The sequence below is a fragment of the Malaya genurostris genome, chromosome 3, assembly GCF_030247185.1.
Source record: "Malaya genurostris strain Urasoe2022 chromosome 3, Malgen_1.1, whole genome shotgun sequence".
Taxonomy (NCBI): Eukaryota; Metazoa; Arthropoda; class Insecta; order Diptera; family Culicidae; genus Malaya; species Malaya genurostris.
Window position 1 is genome coordinate 176,191,520 of NC_080572.1, and position 15,783 is coordinate 176,207,302.

Here is a 15,783-nt window from a genome sequence, read left to right on the forward strand (position 1 = left end):
TACTAAACGCTAAAATAGTAGCAAAGAGCATGATATATGACTATTCACCATCTGTATTGTATAAATTACTAGACAACAAAGACTACGACTTGACTAAACTATTTGTATTTATGACTTTTCTGGCATGGTCATACTGACAATGGTAGTCATCTCAAATATGAGAACAAATAGTTAAACTCACAATTTCTAGTAAGGTGAAATTGCTCTTGAGCCTTGATATATGAGAAGCGAAATAGTTATTGCTACCATGTGAAAATGTTCACAGTATAATAATGTTACCATAAATAGATACATGGTTCGATAGAAGATTATGAAGTTTGAAAACACTATTCATGTAGTCCATATCAACAGAATTTATGTAGTAATCACATTATCGTGTATTTTTTGTTTTTTAACCGACTATGTATTTCATTTGTGCTGACTATACAAATTGTCAATAAACGAATGTTCTATGTTATTGTCACATAAAGTTACAATATAACAGAAAATTTAGTACGTGGGTAACACATCAGTGATTGATATGAAAAAAATATTTTAAATGATGACTTTGTGTAATTTGGTAGGTCTTGCAGGTGAGTAAAGTTTGTAGCCTTAATAGTTTCCGTCATTGAAATTCAATTTTTCAACCATTTTTCCGGCAACGGCTACGTTTTCATGTGAAATCAACGTCTCGTATACGATTTATTATTCATTATCGGTCGCTGTAGAAATAACATCTAACATATCGCAGGTGGGTAACGAAGTTTACATCTGGACTTGGCTATTAATTTCTTTCATGCTGCTTATGAAACTATTTTGTTGTTCTAGTTCTAGAATTCAAATTCATAAAACTTTTTAACATTAGCTCATGTTTTGCCGATCTTCAGCATAGTTGAATCAACCACTGCCTTTAGTTTTGAAATAACTAGAAGTGAAATGTTAAAAATACCATGGCTCTGGTTATAGCGAAAACTACAATGTAAATAAAGATTCGGTCATGGTTAGCCTAACCATCTCAATCGTATTAGTTATTCATACAATATACTGTTCAATATTACTATTCTAGAGCCGATACCATTTATAGTAAGCATGAACTTGACTATTGTTGAAATCATCTGATTTAATAGTCGGCTGAAAACTACTATACTCGCATGGTCAGGTTGGCCCTCTATATAGTAACTGTTACCATAATATTTTTCTGAGTGTAGTAAACATGAACTTGACTATTGTTGAAATCATCTCATTTCATAGTCGGCTGAAAACCACTATATGCTCATGGTCAAGTTGGCCCTCTATATAGTAACAGTAACTAGTTTTCTGAGTGTATTATCCGCGCATGGTAATTCTACACGAAACCTGAAAACTACCTAATTTTAAGAACGTTCCACCTAATACCACAGACTAACAGACAGGACACTCAAATTAGATTCTTCAATCATTTTAACGGTCATTTCGAATATTCCTTTATTTGGGACAGTACTCACATGTGTCATGGTGCCACGTTACCCTATCAAATACATCCTGTCTGTCATCTAGACTGTGTTTATTTTTTTCATTTACCAACAGAGTTGCCATTCATACAGAATTACCTGTAATGTATTGATTTGTATACGTCCATGCGAATTTCATGCAGGATACAGATTTAATACATATTTCCAAAACTATATACAAAATTGTGCGTACTTCTCATCCTCCAACGCAATACAAATTTGAACCCGTTTTGTTACAATATTTACTTGCTTCTGGTCTGCCCGAATAAAAAATATTATAGAAAAACAATGTGTTTTATTGTTACAGAACCATTTGAAACATTACAATGACCATAGCAATTATTGTAAAAATAACAGCAGGAATATTGTTCAATATATTGTTATAAACTATTAAATCAACTGTGGAAAGACTTTTCACAATAGAATGTATAGGTTGTTAAGTATCGTAACAATAGAATATCTTGAATTTTTCCATACTTGTTTTTTCGCAATACAATAAAATTCACAGTTTTCAAGCAGTAGAGAATAAAAAAATAATATAAATCCAGTCATTAGAATGTATGGTAATTGCATTGTTCTGAATTGTGAAAAGCATATTAATTTTACAATCGATTTAATGGTTGTTCCATTGTTTAACAGGTTTTATTTCAATCTTCAATTGATTATGAATCGTGATATAAAAAAAACAAACAATATTATATTCAACCAAATTCATTATCACAAAAAACGAGAGGCACAGGACAATTACAAATTACTTCGTTAAATGTTTTGTTGAAGAATTCACATCACCGGTAAAATTGCGAGCTGCTGCATATTTTGCCGCTTTATTTAAATTTGCGATTTTTTCTGCGATGCCCTTATTAATACGTGTTGGATGAGCCAATGTAGATATTTGTGCAAAGTTATTAACTCCAACTCGTGAGGCGACACGCTGGTGCACTTTTTCTGTTGGGACAAAATTAAATAATATGTATTTGCATGTATTGAGTACATTGTATTTGAATTATCACATATACCATGAATGAATGCCAACTTTCGAGGAGAGATTCCAGGACGAGCCGCAGCGTTTTTGAAGCGATTGGTAGCAACACCAGACACAGACATGGTTTGCAATCTTTTTGCTCCATAAAAGAAAAGTGCCATATTCTGTCCAAACACAACGTCAGTTTTGGAAGCTAGATTGATTTCTTCGATTTGTTGAACAGTTATATCAATTTCAGGATCGGTTGTGAATGTCTATAAATAAATAATATGTGAAGAAACAGGAAATAGTACACAAATTATATTTACCAATTTAGCCTGTGGGTCTGATTGAGCTTTTTTAGTTTCAGAATTAGCAAATACAACCAGATCTTTCATCTCAGCGATGTAATGTTTCTGTTTTTCATATTTTTTGTTTAGAGCTTTGAATGTTTCAATTTTTTTGTTATACTTATCCAGTAAATCATAGTATTTGATGCGATATGAGTCTTCTTGTACCCTCTGACTGACAGAATCATTGAACTTACAGGAATTTTCGTCAGATACATGGGATTTATCGATTACTTCCGCAGACTTTGAATGCGATGCGACAATGCATTGTGCATTAGATCTCACATCTTCAGCTGTTTTTTTTTGAGAATAATACTTGTCGGAGAAGTTGATAAAGAGTCTATATCAAAATTAACTGGTAAAGGGTCGTGCTTTGAATTTTCACGTCTTTTTGATAGAGAGCATCCTTCCAAAGCATTGTTATTTACACCAGCTTTAACCGGTGTGACCAAACTCCTGAACTTTTTGGCTAAATTTGAATATCTAGTTAAACTAGATGGAAGCTGACTACTTTCGACAAAATCATCCGAAACATCAAATTTATTCGATTCAATTGCATGCAGTTCCGCAGATGTTGTGATTGCCAATCTATTCATAACATGGCCATCGATTTCAGTGTCATCCGCAGAATTTTTATTCGCATGAGAATTATATATTGAATGTTTTCTGTCTTCCTTAAATGATTGACTCAAATTTCCTTTTTGGCTTAAATCTAGTGGATCAATAGAGTTCTCACTGTTAATATCTGCCAAACTTCTGGTCATAGTTACTGGCACGAAGGTGAGACCACTTGTGGGGAATAAATCTCCATTTACTTCGGTCATTATCGTTCCAAGCTAAAATTTACATTTTGAATCACCTTCAATCATTGGATTGGAAACAATTTATTAAAAAACTTACCATTTCATTAACGTAATTTTGATTACGGAGCTTAGCTTGTTTTCGAACGCTTTCTGGACCATCATCACATGCGCGTTGTTTTGCCTTCTTAACGACGCGTCTTAATCGAGCTAAAAATATATAAACTACGAACGGGTTGTTAATATAAAAAAGAATCATCTTACCAGTTTTGCGTTTCGGAGACATATTTTACTTTATCTCAAAAATAATAACCGGAAAATTCCACGCGTTACAACAGAAATTTTTATATTTTTTCTTCACTTCAATTTACACGATCAAATTAAAACACTTGTTTATATGTAATGGCCAATAATAAGTAAATTCACGATTGAATTAAAAACCGAGTGAGCGAGTGAGTAAAAGGATATGGAATTTTGCATAACTCGACTTTTGATCGCCGCCCTGTTTAATTATGGTTAAAATTAGACAGAAAACAATTTTCGATATGAAATTTTGGTAACGTAACGTAACAAAAAGGCCGTGCACAACGCGATTTTACTAAATTTTGTACTCTTTCTGTTAATCGTGTAACACAGATCATCTGCTACAAACAGAGATGCCAGATTTTTAGATTTTTTTGTGAATATGCAAATTTCTTAGTCGAGTTTTTAAACATTTTTTCGTCTGCAGACTTTTGACAGATTTTTTACACACAATCGTCAAAATTTACGGACTTTTCAAATTGCTGCGATCTTTTTTTGTAGCCCAATTTTGAAAATCATGCTAGATAAACATTTCAGACTTATTTTTGCACGCCGCCCGCAGATATTGACAAAATTTACCTGGCATCTCTGACTACAAATTGTTTTTGTCGAACGCAAAAAATCTTCGAATAAGCTAAACCGAGAATATGAGAAAATCTCGAAACTCACGACTGGATACGCTATTTTGCGGCAACAAAAACTTGCCATACGCTCGGCGATATCGAATGGTAAGAATTGTACTAATTCCTAGTGTATTATTTATAAAATATAAATTTTAGTTATCAAAACCGACACAAGTTGACAAAACTATACAATCCCCTGAATCTTCGATCCCTCAGTGCACAAACGGAATCAATGCACAATATGGGTTATCGAAGATAAAAAAAATCATGATGTGTACGCGAAATCCCATTTATCTCCAAATTCAGTCGTCTCTGATCAGCAGGTACTTTTATTTTATTTTGAAGTCATATATTTAATTTGTAGTTATTGAAGTTCAAAAACTCATTTTAGAATATATCATCGTATTCTTCAGAATTATTAAGCGAAGAGTTATGCAAAGATCAAACGTCAGATGATGCCACTTGTACAAACAATTATAATTCGGTTGCCTTCAGTGATGCTGAGAACAGTTTCGAGTTTGCGAAAAATGAATCTGGGGAAAATATTCGGAAGATGAATCTAACTGAACCTGCACCGGAATGCCCAAACCGCGAAGAAGAAGAGGTAATATTTTAACAAATATCAACCTGTATGTTTTAACACATGTTTTTTATCTCTCTTCAATCACATTTCAACTTAACACTTAATCATCATTTCATTTAAGTGAAATTTCGATCTCGTTTCAGCATTGTTACAAAAATGATTTACTTCATCCACACCTTAGCATCACCAAGAACGAAGTATTGATTATGATGATGAACATCTTCACGCATCATAATCTTTCAAACAGTGCGCTTGAGGATTTGCTTCGCTTGATCAATGTTATTGTAGGATATTCGTCTCTTCCGAACACTTTTTACTCATTCGTTTCACATTTTGGAACACAACAAATTGTGCGTCATTATGTTTGTACGAAATGTGGTTTATACAAAGAAAATAACAAAGAAATATGCAACATTTGTAAAAGCAGTGAAACTAACTTTTTCATCTCATTTGATTTAGCTGCAAGTATAAAGAGTTTGGTGAGGACTAATTGGGAAAAAATTGTAGCTTATAAATCATCTTTAACTGATGGAGAATTTAGGGACATTCTACAAGGAGAAGTATCTCGCAAAAAGAATAGTGCTTATAACATTTTGATCTCGTTTAATATCGATGGAGTAGCTGTGTTTAATTCTAATGTTATCATTATGGCCCATATTAGTGACTATTAATAATTTACCACCATCTCTTATATTTTTGAGACAAAACATTGTTGTTGCTGGGCTTTGGTTATGAAATAGTGAACCAGATCTCGACGTTTTTATGAAACCCTTTTACGATCAATTGAAAGATTTACCTTACGAAGGATTCTCTCTATTTGAGAACATTATTTGCAAAGTTATTGCCATTTGTTGTTGTGTTGACAGTGTTGCACGTTGTAAACTTTAACAGATCAAACAATTCAATGGATACAATGCATGTAGTTTTTTTTTACATCCTGGATATTTAACAGAAAGCAACCAGATACAGTCAGAGCGATGGATTTGTGCAAGAAACGTGGTGTTCCTGTAAATGGTGTCAAAGGAATTTCAAATTTGCTCTTGGTACCTTATTTTGATATCATAAACAACTGTCCGGTTGACTACATGCATGCAGTACTTCTTGGAGTTTGCAAACAGTTCTGTGGGCTTTGGTTCGATTATAGTGCCAATAAATATTGTATAAAACGGTATACTGAAAAAGTTGATAACATTCTGTCATCTATACGATCTTTTCAAGAATGTTCAAGATCTCCTAGAAAAATGATAGACAAAAAGACATGGAAAGCAAACGAATGGCAAAATTGGTTATTACTTTACTGCTCTGTGTGTCTAAAAGGTTTCTTACCTAAGAAATATTTCAATCATTTCCAACTCTTAGTGTTAGCAATAGAAAAACTATTGAACACAAATGTTACTGAACAAGATATTCTAGAGAGTGAGAAATTGTTGAATGCTTTGTTCGAGGATTGTGAAATTTTATACGGAATTGGTGAAATGAAGTACAATGTTCATTTACTTTTGCATATTCCGTAAGAAATTTTGGTCCGCTGTGGGCATTTTCACTTTTTTGCTTCGAGGATATGAATGGAGTTTTGAAAAAATTCATTAAAGGTCCTAAACAACCCGTTATTTAAATTGCTAGACGATGTCTTCTAGCACAAAAGAGAGAAACTATAGATCTTAAATCAATTAGAAACGATAAAGTACGTGAATTCTGTGAATCTTTTAATAATTATAATCGAAAAATCTCATGTTTAAACAATGACATTAACATTAAGAATCATGAAAGTGCACTTAACGAGCAGATTCCACAACCATCTTTTGAAGAACATAATTTTTGATGATGATGATGATGGTCCCACCTCATACCCCTACAAAGGTGTGAGCAGAACGAGTTATCTAAATGATAATTAATATTTTGCACATATCTTAACCAGTAAACAAAACAAAACGATCTGATCAATCTAGCAGGTATTGATTTTTCTTCAAAAGAACGACTGACCACAAAATAACATTCAAATATTTCGGATTTACTATCCAGGGTTAATCAAGAAAATTTCCAACCCGGGAAGATCCTTGATCACATCAGGAATCGAACCCGATATCTTTACCAGTATCAGACAGTAATTCACCTGGCCCTTCCCGCCGGACCAGTTCATCGCTACACACATCAGCTACGATGGAGTAACGAGACTGCGGATGAGCAGAGCCAAGCCCAATTCCATCAACAACTGTCGATCCCAATTAATCTCCCGAATCAATTCCTTAAATTATTAATCAAACCTTGCGATCAAGGTCAAGAGCAAACTTAACACACTGAATGCTAAGGCTCTTCGGCCAGTCCTATTCGCTTTCCAAATAGTCACTACCTGCTTCGCGCGCGAGGCTCAAACGTTTGTAGACTGCTCATTATTTTTAACTCTCAAACAAACTAAAAATCCATCATCATCATACCGAACATAGTAACTTAATTCGTCTCACAATAATATATAAAAAGAAAAAGAAAATACAATCTTCGTAATACGTAAAAAAATAAAAAATCTAAAAAATTTGAACTAACTAACTAAATATTTGCTTACAAAGCGGACTTTATTTGTGAAATACATAACCTTTTGAACTCCACCAATGTCGCCGCGCGCTTGATTTCTCTTGGCATCGAATTGAAAAAACTTATTCCCTTGTACAACAATGAGTTTTGCGATCTGGCTAACAGAAAGCTTGGTGTTCTAGCATCAGATGCGTTTCTAGTATTGTACCTATGCAAATCAGTTCCTCTTTCAATTCGATCACACAAATATCGAGGCAGCATGTCGTTTAATATCTTGAAAATAAATACCATGGTTAAGTAGTAAATTCTCTGTTTCACTGAAAGCCATTGTAATGCGTTCAGTAGAAAACCTGACGAGGTATATCTACTACATTTTAGAATTAATCGCATGATTTTATTTTGCAGTCGCTGTAATCTCAAGATTTGTGTGTTATTAGCAAGAAACAGAATGGATGGGCAAAAGTCAATGTGTGGTGAAATGACTGTTTTATACAAAAGAATCTTACTATGGGTCGTTAAGTCATTTTTCAAACGACATAATACACCATACTTTTTGGCAATCTTCTTGATGACGTTATTGATATGAGATTTGAATGTTAACTTTTCATCAATTATGACTCCAAGATACATCATTTCTCTAACGCGATCAATAGTTTCACCATCAATTTCCACATTGGCGTCATGACCGAAATGATTCGAAATAGATATATATTCAAACCAGTAAAGTTATACAACGTATCTATTATTCTGATTTCGATTCATATATATTATACAAACCGATAATTGTTCATAAAGAAGAAGGCCTATTGATAGGAATAATAACGACTAACGAAAACCTAGTAAAAGTAAATGACTCTGTTAAGAAATGCATCCGGATTTTTACATCCAACAAATTATATATTAGGATTGTCCAGTTTGTACCATGGGTAGATTAAATAATGTTTTAATATGTACACAATTTTATTTAGTCCTAATTAATCGCAGAAAGAAATATATGAAAAACAATATTTTGTATTGTTGCCAAAAAACTATATTTCTTGCTAATTGAAATACAACAAAATGTATTGAAACCAATAGAATTGACTGTTTACCAATCGTTTCTCCTGTAAAATCAATGGTTAATTTTTATACGGGTGCCGCCACTTAATTTCGGGTGAAAACTACCAACACAATAAAAAAATAGTCTAGATGAACAACGTTGAGTCAAATAAATGGTTACCATCCAACATCGCGAAAAAGTTAAATATATTATCAACGTAATCCAATAATTTATTGTGACGATTCATTTTCAAATATTTTGATGAAATCAGGCATCCCTGCAAGCAGCTGATCGGTGTTGACAAACGAGGGGAAACCAACTAGTAAAAAAAACTTTTACATAACACAAGGGGTGTACAGATAGTAAATAGTTCGCGCAGTACAATATAGGTGGAACTAGCAAATACAAATTATAATACGGAATACTTCGACAAATTTTCAAGGACACATTTTGCATCGTGCGGTACACTGTCATGATACACTGTCAGAGTGACAATGTACTTTAACGAGTTTTCTATAAAACTAGCAACATGGAAGGGTAAGAACAAATTCACCATGGTTACTGTTTATTGTAGTGAAAAATAAACTTGAACTATGTTGTTGTGTATGAGATATGGTTATTCCATATCGGATTTTGTTTTTGTCCTCCTTGGCTTTTCAGAAATTTGCTCCTTGGCTTTTCGGAAATTGCTCAGTATTATATGTTAGAATGTCTCGGCACTGTTCACCGAATCGTTATGGTAGCCATCCGTTCTTCTCATTGCATATCACTCCCGTCAGAGGAGTAGGAATTTTTCCAACATCTGCTAAATGCGGGGAACCTTTACGTCATAATACTAATAGAAAATAATTCAATTAATAAGTTTATCCATCGTGAGAGAAAAACTGCGGTGTCTGCCACCGTTCGGGCTATAATCAATTTGTCTGGGTCACGCATAGATAAGTGACTATTGGGAAAACGCATACACAGCTTGCATTTGTTTCTCTTTTAACTTTTATTTTATCGTGTAGAGCGCTAATCGATGTTTCCGTGGTACGTATACGAATCGTACTCATGTTCCACGCAAGGCCCGTTTATGAAATAAAGTCCCATCACTGCCAAAATATATCGCAATTCTTCATCCATCGATTAGCTGGAGTGTACCTTTGAATTTGTTGCAATACAGCGACGTAAAACATAAACAAACTGTGTGGGTATAAACAATTTTATAATAATCGATGCATAGCAAGCCATGACTACTACGGTGGGTACAGCTGCGCTTGATTGCTACCACCATTTCGATACGGACGTTAACACAGGTAAGAAGTGTTTCGGCATATCTCTTGGGGATTCCTTTTCGGTGGATATTAAGATATTCACAATGGCGATCCTTTGCCAGGTGTTGAAATTTCGTTGCAACAATGTTCAGAACCCTTAGCTTAGCAAGTATATTGTAATTGTAATTTTCACCGGAAAAGGAATCCCAGAAAAAAAGTGTGTAACAAACGTTGCAGTAATTAGGCGCCTCGTTTTATTTTATTTTTCAAATAAATAAAATGGTCGCCTAAATTACGTAACATTTAAAATGAATTGGAAATGCGGATCACTATGATCGCGCATTATAAGCGGACCAGGAAGGTCGCGCATTATTAGCGGACCATGTAGGTCGCGCATTCTGAGCGGACCAGGATGGTCGCGCATTCTAAGCGGACCAGGATGGTCGCGCATTCTAAGCGGACCAGCAAGGTCATTAATTCTGAGCGGACCAGGATGGTTGCGCATTCTAAGCGGACCAGCAAGGTCGCGCATTACACGCAAACCAGAAAGGTCGCGCAAATAATAATAAAGAGAAAACGCGGACGAAAATGATCGCGCATTAAATTAAAATTAGCCGACCAGAAACATCGCGTACGAGAGACGCAACGGATTTCAATATTCGATATTGCTATAGTAGCTCGCATTATTCCTGATGCACATATTTGTGTTTATAACAACAAAGTACGTAATTTAAAGCAATAATATGGCGAATAACGGGAAATATGTCCGATTGACCGGCAGCTCAAGCAGTTCAGATTATGAATCCGTATCGGACGAATCAATTAACCAGGTCGACAAGGAGTTGTCGCATTATGTAACGTCGTGCCCTTCAAGTTCGTCATGTACTTCTAGCACGTCATCGACTTCGACTTCCGATTGTGTAACCAATATCGTCAACGATGTGAACAATGAGTCAGAAAATATACACGAAAATATAAGAAGTGATTCCGCATCGCAATCATGAAAAACCAGAAAATATAAGTAATACCGAAAGAATTGAGCGTATGGGAAAAATGATCGCGGGCTTTAACGAAGTCTTGAGACGTCTTCAACCTAAACCAATTTCAAATGACAGTACCGATAGCAGTTGGAACCTATCGAACGATATAAGTTCGTCTCCAGCCAATTTTGGCAGTGCATCCTCCAGTATTCGTTGGGATCATATTAAGCCGTTCCCGAGCGGAATCCCCGCAAACCGAATGTGAGAGGAATGGAATCGTTACATTAAAAACTCTGAGATAGCAACATCTCTTAGTAACGTGTGTATAAAACATCATGTATGTTACGAAATCTATAGTTAAATAGGTCAACCATTAATGTATCGAATTTACTACTTACCAAAGTATATATATTTAATTTCTTTAAAATTTCTAATTTTTCTATAGAGATCTAGTCTTATTTCCATAATATAGTTTCTAGAAGAGTCCACGTGAAAAATTATAAATTTAGAGTAACAATTTTACAATCTGAATTCTGAAACTGAATAGCATAATTATGAGATAATACCTTCTACAAAACCAGTAGTTACCTGCTAATATCCAGTTTCCCTTTATAAGTATTGTAATTTTGTTAAACTTAGCACCGTTGTTTTTCCAATTTTCCAAAACATTGCAGAGACCAAGCTAAAAGCGATGCCAGATAATTGTAGTGTCATTTCCACAAAGTGACATTTATCCCGGAAACTTTAGCACGAAATGAGCAAGATAAAGCCATTTGTCTTTAGTCACTAGACAAGATTTCGTAGTTTTCTGATCAAAAATTCAAAATTCTGTGAACTCAAATTTCCGTAGATATTCTTCACGGTTCCGAAAATTCGTTGAAAATCTCCAAATTCAAATATACGGATATTTTCGTAGATCTGACATCGCTACCAAGTTCTATAAGTATGACATTCGCCAAATACACGCTTAAAAATAGTTACTCAAAAATGAGTAAGATCTCACTCATCTACAGAAAAAGTGGAACAACTCTAATTTAGAGTAACTCCGAAGTTACTCAAATTTGAGTTCTTCCACTGGAAACGATATTTGGGTAAAATCTACTCATTTACTGAGTAATACTTTATTCGTACATGTACAAAAATAGAGTAACTATCACTCAAATTTTGTGTGAAATTTTATTTCACATATACCAAATTTGCAAAAAAAATCCTCCTTTTCTGAGTGTATTGTATTAAAATGATAAATAATTGAACTCAATACTATATCAAGTGGTGGTCGCTTGGAGTAGTGTGTTATGCTCAGGCACCAATCATACACTTATTCCTCATAAATGACATTTGAGCATATTCGTTTCCATTCTAAAGCACAACACGAAGCTGATCATTCCGGTTTTTGCAGACACAACACCGTTTGTGTTGATCGACTCACCCTCGAAATACGCGTCTCACTAACAAAAAATACAACCTGTTGCTACAAATGGTTATTACAACTTTTAGACTTATCGCGAATGCGAATAGTAACTATAAAACGAGATTTTGCGTTAAACTCAAATTTAGAGTAGGAGTTACTCAAAATCATTGATGATAACTACTCAATTTTTGACGTTTCCATGTATCATTTGAAAATGAGTAACTAGTACTCAAACTTTGAGTAACTTTTTCTAAGCGTGTAGGTCTGAGACATATTTGAGTGAGAAATACACACTTACTAGCCGCTACTTAATTTTGGGTAGAAACCAACCCAAAATCAATCTGCATTTTTAGGCAATTAGCGTATTTCATAAACCAGACTAACGAGTGATGACCTCAATAGCGGCCCTTACACGAGCATTAAAAATGTCAGTTTTATTGTAACTAAGTAATGATGTATTTCAAATTTGTTAGAAATCTCGTCATTACTGCACCATTACACGTTCATTAATAATTCAGTAATGACATTTTTAATGACTCGTGTAAGGGTCGCTAATATTTCGGTAAATTATTACCCTTTCGGTTAAGAAATACACGATCATTTGAATTTAAGAACATTATTATCTATATGAATACCTACTACATCGCTTTCATTTTTTTTGGAAGAGGGATAATGTGTGGGTATAAACAATTTTATAATAATCGATGCATAGCAAGCCATGACTACTACGGTGGGTACAGCTGCGCTTGATTATTCCAAGCACTCAACTGCTACCACCATTTCGATACGGACGTTAACACAGGTAAGAAGTGTTTCGGCATATCTCTTGGGGATTCCTTTTCGGTGGATATTAAGATATTCACACAAACAAACTTGTTTTGCGCCGTAGCAACTAACATAAAGCGTTGCCAGAAACGATCTCCTTCCACATTTTCAAACTATCGCAACGAAAGGGAGTAATTTGCTAGGCTTATAGTATGTTCACATTAGCGCTGATATCAAGTGATATACGGATATACATGATATCCGATGATATCATGTGCGATATCACTTGATATCCCATACAATTTTATGTCAACGCGTATCACCAATTTGGCATGATATCCGGGATATTATGTACGATATCATGTCGAGTTGTCAAAAATCGCAACTAGCAACACGGATAATGGCATTGAACGCACTCATTTATGAACGTCACTTTGAGAGTGACAATAAACAATCTTTATAATTTCAAATTTTTCAACGAACACTGGCGTTCGGAAACCATTAATTGCAAGACTTCAATTATTGATTGAATTGTAGGAGAGAAAAGCAATATTATTGATCTTACTCCTAATGGGAACATTCAATATGACAATTTGATTGTCAAACGATATCATTTCGATCATATGTGAACACTCCCACGTGATATGCATATCATCTCGGTATATCAAGTAATATAAGCGCTAATGTGAACATGGTATTACTTGTTCAGGCTGTGAACCAAACATTGGCGGTTCGTTTGTATGGGACTTAGGGGTATTATTATTTGTATTTGGAACTAGTGCATCACGAAAAATTATTTTTATAAGAATTTACTCATACTGTCATGTCTGTTAGTCTGTGTTAATACCTTGTTAACATTAGCGCTTATATCACTTGATATACCGAGATGATATGCATATCACGTGACATATGATCGAAATGATATCGTTTGACAATCAAATTGTCATATTTAATGTTCCCATTAGGAGTTAGATCAATTGCTATATGGATCGACTCGGTTTGTGCCAAAAGGAAGAGAAAAAGTTAGATAAATAATATTGCTTTTCTCTCCTACAATTCAATCAATAATTAAAGTCTTGCATTTAATGCTCTCGGAACGCCAGTATTGGTTGAAAAATTTGAAATTATAATGATTGTTTATTGTCACTCTCAAAGCGACGTTCATAAATGAGTGCGTTCAATGTCATCATCCGTGTTGCTAGTTACGATTTTTGACAACTCGATATGATATCGTACATGATATCCCGGATATCATGCCAAAATGGTGATACGCGTTGACATCAAATTGTATGGGATATCAAGGGATGTCGCACATGATATCATCGGATATCAAGTATATCCGTATATCACTTGATATCAGCGCTAATGTGAACATACTATAACCAAATACAAATAATAATACCCCTAAGTCCCATATAAACGAATCACCAATGTTTGGTTCACAGCAATAATAAACAGTAACTATAGTGAACTTTAGAGTGACTATAATCAGAGTGGCGACAGCTGCTCGTTTGGAATGACAGCTCCCAGTTCCAAACGAGCAAACGACCTGTCAATTCAATGTAAAGCTAATGGAATGTTTTGAACTTGTTCTTACCCTTCAGTGTTGCTAGTTTTATAGGAAATTCGTTAAAGTACATTGTCACTCTGACAGTGTATCATGACAATGTACCGCACGATGCAAAATGTGTCCTTGAAAATTTGTCGGAGTACTCTGTATTATAATTTGTATTTGCTATAACTCTGGAGTTTTGTTCAATAACCTTATTCCTGGTAATATAAGTCTAAGTAGTTTCCATAAGACACTTACAAAAATATGCTAAAAAGTGAGATATATTTACTCTCTAGTAAGTTATGTCAGTTAAAGTTAAAGCTATTGAAATCCATAAGAAAAACTTATAATATCTCGGTACAAGTTTACCATACGGAAATCATAAGTCAATCTTATGATGTTCAGAAAAAAAAAATTTCATTTACCTACTTATGGATTTCATAAATCATACTTATAAAGTTCGTGATGTAGACTTATGGTTAATGTAGACATGTAGATATAAATGTAATAAATTATTATATATTTCATAACCCCAACTTATGAAATTCATCGCTACTTCCTTATGGTTCTCATGATGATTTCCATGGTAAATGTGTTTGAATATACTAAAAACACTTAATATGTTCATAATACAGAATTTATTCTTTACATTATTTATCAATAAAAAAGCACTTTCCCACTACAAAAAATTTTCATTTAGTCTGAATAGATAATAATTTCCTGTTTCGTGGATAGCAAATGATGAATTTCTACATATTGTGATTTTTTAGAAATCTTTCCAAAGGAAAGGATAAATATCACGTGAAAACAAGCCCGGATTAACAAGAGCTTCCGATTTCTGGATGTTATTTTCCTCCACAAATGCAATATTTTCTAATTGCTGTATCATGCATAAACAAAATGTAACAATCATGAAATAAAAAAATGAATAGAGACTTACATTTTTTTCCTCCAATCCGCAGCGGTGAGTCAGTCGGTCACCAGAATAGCTGCCAGCCATATTTTGCCTGCTGGCAACGCTTAGCAACCATCTGGCAGCCATGCAAATGCGGGCTAGATTTCACGCCTTTTTTTTTAGAACGGCCAATAAGCCACCTGTCAACTTCCACTTTCGAAAGAAATTGCAAGCGAGCTATGAAAGATAGAGTATTAAATTTAACAC

General features: G+C 34.3%; 1 long non-coding RNA gene across 1 annotated transcript; it reads left to right on the plus strand.

Annotated features, from left to right (window-relative positions):
• The first annotated feature begins 4,474 nt into the window (after positions 1–4,474).
• LOC131437964 (uncharacterized) lies at positions 4,475–9,187 on the plus strand. Its single transcript, XR_009230852.1, has 4 exons — positions 4,475–4,611; positions 4,663–4,829; positions 4,898–5,110; positions 5,233–9,187. It is a non-coding gene; the product is annotated as an uncharacterized LOC131437964 (long non-coding RNA).
• Positions 9,188–15,783: the final 6,596 nt, after the last annotated feature.